Here is a 7,115-nt window from a genome sequence, read left to right on the forward strand (position 1 = left end):
GATGTTGAACACTTTTTCATATATTTATTGGTTGATTGTATATCTTCTTCTGAGAAGTGTCTATTTATTTCCGTAGCCCACTTATTGATTGGGCTTTTTGTTTTGTTTTGGTGTTAATTTTTTTGAGTTCTGTATATATCCTGGAGATTAGTGCTCCATCTGATGTGCATGTGGTAAAAATTTGTTCCCTTTCTGTAGGCTCTCTCTTCACCTCATAGATTGTTTCCTTTGCTGAGAAAAAGCTTTTTAGTTTGGATCCATACTGTTTATTGATCCTTGATTTTATTTCTTGCACTTAGGAGTCTTCTTATTCTTTGAAGTTCTGGTAGAATTCTGCTGAGAATCTGTCTGATCCTGGGCTTTTCTTTCTTGGTAGGCTTTTGATGGCATCTTCAATTTCATCACTTGAAATTGATCTGTTTAAATTTCTTATGTCCTACTGATTCAATTTGGATAGGTCGTATGTCTACAAATTTGTTGATGTGTAGATTTTCTATTTTATTGGAGTATAAATTCAAAATATTTCTGATTATTGCCTGTATTTTAGCAATGTGTGTTGTGATATTTCCTTTTTCATCATGAATTTTATAATTTGAGTTTTCTCTCTTTCTCTTCATTAGTGTCACTAAGGGCTTACAATTTTATTTATTTTTTCAAAGAACCAACTTTCGTCAATTCTTTTAATTGTTTCTTTTGTTTCAGTTTCATTGATTTCAGCTCTGATTTTAATTATTTCCTGTCTTTAGTTATTTCCTGCTTTTGGTGTTGATTTCTTCTTCTTTTTCTAGGACTATGATATGTAATGTTAGGTCATTTATTCATTGACTTTCTATTCTTTTAATGAATAAGATCAAGGCAATGAACTTTTCTCTTTGCACTGCATTCATAGTATCCAAGAGATTTTGATGTGTTATATCACTATTCTTATTTACCTCTAAGTAAAGGACATTTCACACTGCTTAAGGCAATTATGCATCAACAATAAATGTTTATGCCCCAATGGAGCATCTATGCACATCAAACAAATCTTCTCAATTTCAAGAATCAAACTTATTACAACCCGATAATACTGGGTGACTTTAACATACCTCTCTTACCACTGGATAGATCCTCCAAAAAAGAGAAAGAAAGAAAGAGAAAGAAAGAAAGAAGCTATAGAACTAAAACATACAATTAATATTTAGACTTAACATATATTTCATCCTTCAATGACTGAATACACTGTCTTCTCAGCAGCACATGGATCCTTTTCTAAAATAGACTGTATCTTAGGCCACAAAGCAACTCTGAGCAAGTACAAAAAGATAGAGACAATACTTTACATCCTATCAGATCACAATAGAACGAAATTAGAAATAAGTGATAAAATAAAAAATAGAAGCTACTCTAATACCTGGAGACTAAATAATGTGCTATTGAATGACCAATGGTTAGCAGAAGAAATCAGGGAAGAAATTAAAAAAAAAAAACACTTAGAATCATAAGGTTTTAATTTATAATTTCAGATGTAAATATTAAAAGAAAGAGTTAAATGGATTAAAGGAAGTTTCTGCTGGAGAAAAGATTGGGGAATATTCCTCTGGGGAACAGGTTGGGAACTGGAAGATAGGGGACCACAGTTCTATTAGAAGTCTTGTAGTTCTATTAGAAGTCTTGTAGTTCTATTAGAAGTCTTATAATCTTTTAAAGATATGTACAGGAATTAATTTAACAACAATGATTTATTTAAAATAAAATGATATTTTTATACATGGGTGTTCATACATTGTGCCTGTCCCAGGGTAAATGTTATGTAGTTGATGGTTATATGTCATATTTGTGGTGACGTATAGATAACAATGGAGAGACAGTTTCTGAAGCTTCTCTGGAATTTCTAGAGGAGATACTTGCAAACATTATTCTGTTTGAAAGGTAGATGTAGTGGGTTGACACATCCAAAAAAGATGTGTCTGAGTCCTAACCCTCAGTACCTGCGAATGTGACCTTATTTGGAAATAAGGTCTTTGCACATATAATTCAATTAAGGATCTCATGAGATCATCCAGGTTTTAGCATGCACCTGAAATCTTATGTACAAGTACTTGCAAGGGACAGAAAAGGAGAAGACTAAGAGACATAACAACCAAGGTCATGGGAGGAAAGAGGCAGAGATTAGAGTGAGGCATTGCTAAGTCAACAAATGCCAAGGATTGTTGGTAGTCACCAGTGAGGTAAGGCATGGAACTGATTCTTCCAGAGCCTTCAGATGGAACCAGCTCTGCTGACACCTTGATTTCGGACTTCTGGACTTTGGAACTCAGAGAGAGAATGAACAGATTTTTGTTGTTTTAAGCCACCCAGTTAATAATACTTTGTTATGGCAACCCTGAAAACTAACTCAGCGGGGTTAGATGAACCTTGCAGCGTCATCAGCAGAGCAGGTATCTTATTCTTCAGATTGTACATTTATTTGGAAGCTTTGATGTGGGAAGTTGATGGAGATTTTAGGGGTGACTTAAACCTTCATAAATTATCCCTTGACATTGCAGCTGGCTAGATCCCAAACTGGATTAGTCCAGGGGAATATGTGTGTTTTATATCTCACATGCCTAAGCTTATTACACAATATATTTTAGGGGCAGTAACAGCTGTACCACTGTGTAGTAAAGGGCTTGAGTGTTTCCCTAGTTTATCAAAGAGGCAGATAGGAAGCCCAGTAGGTTTCTGAGTCCACCATTTCAATGAAGCTTAAGGAGATTGGCTGCAGTGAGACATCACTCATTGATATCTCACTTCTCCATTTTAGGACTGATACTGATACTTGAAATGAGATGAGTGATCTCTTTTTCTACTTCACTCTTTGCTTTTAAAATTTCTCTTTTCTGAGTTTCATTTGTCTTAGCCGCCCTGGAAGTACATTTTAATGACTCAGAGAAAAGTCATCAAATCCATACCAACGGGCTGTGGGGGAGGAATGAAAGAAGAAGGGGGAAGAAAAGATAAATTAAGATTTTAAAAATAGCACTTGGTAAATTACTTAAATTTTGTTGTTTTTTAAATATAGAAATTAATTGTTCTGGTAAGTACCAAATTATGCTTTCATGCCATCTCTGCCCTAAGGAAGGGCATGCCCATCTCTTCAAAACACTACTGCAGGAAAATTTTCTGTTTCCCCTTTGATACTTTTATCCCCTCCACAGTAAATAATGGACCATATTACTCTTTTTTTTTTCAGAGTAGAAACTTTTATTTTGATTGTCAAAAGAATGCAGTAAATTCAATCTATAATGATTAACATCAGGCATGCATCTTTACCTGAAACTGCTATTAGTTTCTGACAGGGCTAAATGTTATAATTTATTTAGGCAATACCTATGAATTTTTTTAACCCTGATATACAGTGTAAGTTTACTTCTTCCTGTGGCTGTCTAGCAATGAGAATCATGTTTACTGGCCAAATTCCTTTATAACTAAAGGCTTCTAGATCCTCAGGCTGCCTGTACTACCTTGAGACCATATTTTACATTCAGTAATATGCATCTAATGCTTTTCTGTCAATTATTTTTACAAGATTAACAATAAAAAACAGAACCAAATACACATATGACCCTCAAACCCCACACAAAACAATGGGTCTTTGTTTATTCTCAGATGACACGGTGTCCCACAAGTGACAAAAGGCGGTGGGGGGGGCCAATGCCCCATGGTCAATTCTTCAACCATCCCATCAACAGCTTTTCCTCTCTTGAACTACCTTCTTTTTCCAAAAAGGTAATGCTGAGATCAGCCAGAAAAGCTTTCTGAGAAGACTGGCTTGGATTTCTGGGTCTGTTCAGTTGATTCAAGATGAATTGGCTCAAATCAATGAAGCGTTCAACACAATTCTCAAAACAGGCCTCCGACCGACGGTCCAACTTTGGCCTGGGCTTGTCCATGAATTTCTCCCAACAAAGTCCAGTCGTCTGGTGCACCAGCTGCTGGAAGTGCTGCTTCTGAGTTTCCACCTCAATGAACTGCTGCAACTTTGGGTCCACTGTGTTCAAACTGGCCACTGAGGAAGAAGCAAAGGAATCCATCCCAGTGTGACCACACTTGTGACAGAACTCTGTGGCAACTCCTATGATAAGTAAACTTTAATCACTGACTATAAAAATTATTGACATCAGAATAATACTTATCTAATGAATATACTCATTAATAAATTATTGTTTGTCTTTCTTTTTGAGACTAAACCTGTACTGACCTTGAACTCCTGGGTTCCAGTGATCTCCCTGCTACAATGCTCAACTAAAAAGAGTTTTGTTTTGTTTTGTTTTGTGTTTTTTTTTTTGGTGCTGAGGATTAAACCCAGGTACTCATGTAGGCTAAGTAAGCACTCTCACTGAGCTGTACTCCCAGACCCATGACTGAGTATCCTGAAAACAAGATAGGGTTAGATGAGACAGCTTGATTGAAGTGAAAGTGACTGGAGTAAGATATTTTAGATGAACAGTCAAGGTTTCTGTGAAGACAATATTGGAGGAGATAACTGAGCTGGGTCAAGTGGAGGAAGGGGCTGTGTATACAGTACTGCAGGAAGAATATTCCAAGTAAAGGAAGCAGTTGCTGAGGCTCTCAGTAGAGCAGCATCAGGTATGATAAAAGGAACCTCAAGAAATAAAGTGTGCTAGTGAGGTGTGAATGAGGCAAGAGCAGTGGGAGATGGGGTGAGTGCAATGGACAAGACCTTTATCATGTAGGATCTTGCAGAGCAGGTGAAGCATTTGCTTTATTTTTCCTAAATGACATGGGAAGTCACTATAACACTGCTGTTGTGCATACCGTTGGAGGGAAGATCAGCAGCATGATATCTTAGTCCATTTGGGTTGCTATGACAAAATACCACAGATTTGGTCATTTATAAAAATAGAAATTTGTTGTTCATAGTTCTGGAGTCTGGGAAGTCCAAGAGCAAGGCACTGGCAGTTCTGTCTCTGGTGAGGGCTGCTCCCTGCTTCCAAGATGGAGCTTTTGTTGCTGCATGCTCCAGTGGGAACAAATGCTGTGCTCTTACATGGCAGAACAGATGGAAGGGCACAAAGGGCATGGACCATATTACTCTTACTTGCTGAATATGGCTGCTAGGCTCTTCAAAATCTGACTCCAGTCATCCTCATCTCCTACCACCATTCCCTTCAAATATTGCACTTCAACTAAAAGACCTTCTTTCAGGTCCTTAAATACAAATTTTCCTCCTCAGGGCCTTTGTACATGCTATTCCTTTTAACTACCGTGTCCTTTTCTCTCTTCAGAAATGATAGTTACATTTCATTTGCTTTGTATGTAGGTTAATTCTAAAAATTAAAAGCCAATAAATAGCACTTAAGAAATAATTTCGTGCATTTGAGTCATTATGAAAACAAGTGGTAGCTAGGCCGGTGTTGCATGCCTGTGATCCCAGGTACTTGGGAGGCTGAGGCAGGAGGACCACAAGTTCAAGGCCTGCATGGGCAACTTAGCAAGACTCTGTATTAAAAAAGAAAGAGAGAAAAAGAAAAAGAAAGAAAAGAAAGGGCTGAAGATATAAACCAGTGGTAGAGTGCCTACCAGGTTTTACCCTCAATACTTAAAAAGAACAAAATGTAAGACTGGACCCATTAAAAAAAAATTCACTCGTAGGTAATTACCCAAGAGAAATAAACCCATATGTTCACAAAAATCTTGCACTTAAATATTTATGGGGCTTTATTCATAATAGCCCAAGCTGGAAACAATACAAATTCTATGAACAGAAAAATGGATAAACAAATTGTACTATATTTACACAAGGGACTATTGCTCAAGAGTAAAAACAATTGAACATTAATACACACAACAACTCAACAACTTGAACTTCCTGATCATTATATTGAACAAAAGAAGCCAGACACAGAAGAACACAAATTGTATTATTTTGTTTATACAAAGATCAAGGGCAGGCTGCTTGGGGCAGTGATGCGTATTTGTAGTCCCAGTGGCTCAGGAGTCTGAGGCAGGAGGATCTCAAGTTCAAAGCCAGCCTCAGCAATTTAGTGAAACACTAAGGAGACTCTGTCTCTAAATAAAATACATTAAGAGGGCTGGCTATGTGGATCAGTGGTTAAGCACCCCTGGGTTCTATTCCCAGTACATACATATATATTTATATTTCAAGGGCAAGCAAAACCCATCTACAATGATAGAAGTCAGAATGACTATTACCTCTGGGTATATGTGTGGGGTGGTCATTGGCTTGAAAAGGCACAAGGGAGCTTCTTCCAGGGGTAATGAAAATACCCTGTATCTCGCTTTGGGTAATGGTTACTAAGATGTATACATTTGTAAAAACTTATTAAACTGTACCATTGAAGATCTGTGCATTTTATGGTGTACTAAATACATCTCAATAAAAGAATAATAAAATTTTATGTTTTGTAACTTGAATACTCAAAAGAGACCCTTTGAAGAACCATGTCCAGGAAGTCATTTGATTTTTCTCCTAGCTTCCTTCACTTCTTTTGGATGTCTGGATGTTAATAACCTGAGAGCTTACCTCACACACCTCCCTCCAGGTCTGCAGACTCTTACGTTACGTGTTGTTTTATGATCCCACATTTCTCATTCCCAAGCCTACATCAGATTAGAAATAGCTGAAACGTACTCAGACAGGCACATTGGTAATAGCGAGTGGGCGGATACCCTGACGGTGAAGTATGATCTAAGAATTCAAAAAGGTGTGGCGTGGAATTATTGAGACAAAATAAAATGAGGCTATGTGTTTCCCTAGCCATAGGGTATCACATTTTAAGATAGTATCCTTTCAGAAATGTTAAATTTTATAAAGTATGCTCTGTTTTATGTGCAAGGAAGGACAAATACATGAGGCTATCATGCTAAGTGAAATAAGCCAGTCCCCCAAAACCAAAGGCCAAATGTCCTCTCTGGTATATGGATGCTAACTCACAACAAGGGAGGGTATGGAGGGAAAGAATAAAATAACATTGTATTAGACAAAGGAGAGCGAAGGGAAGGGACGGGGATGGGATTAGAAAAGATAATAGAATACATTGTACTTAACTCTCCTGTGCTCATATACAAATACATGGCCAGTGACACTCACATCATGTAACTGCAAGAAT

General features: G+C 37.3%; 1 pseudogene; it reads right to left on the bottom strand.

The window, feature by feature from the left end:
- Positions 1–3,762: 3,762 nt before the first annotated feature.
- Positions 3,763–4,055, bottom strand: LOC114087291 (mitochondrial import inner membrane translocase subunit Tim8 A pseudogene; annotated as a pseudogene).
- Between the last annotated feature and the right edge of the window lie 3,060 nt (positions 4,056–7,115).

Source organism: Marmota flaviventris, chromosome 4 (assembly GCF_047511675.1).
Source record: "Marmota flaviventris isolate mMarFla1 chromosome 4, mMarFla1.hap1, whole genome shotgun sequence".
Lineage (NCBI taxonomy): Eukaryota > Metazoa > Chordata > Mammalia > Rodentia > Sciuridae > Marmota > Marmota flaviventris.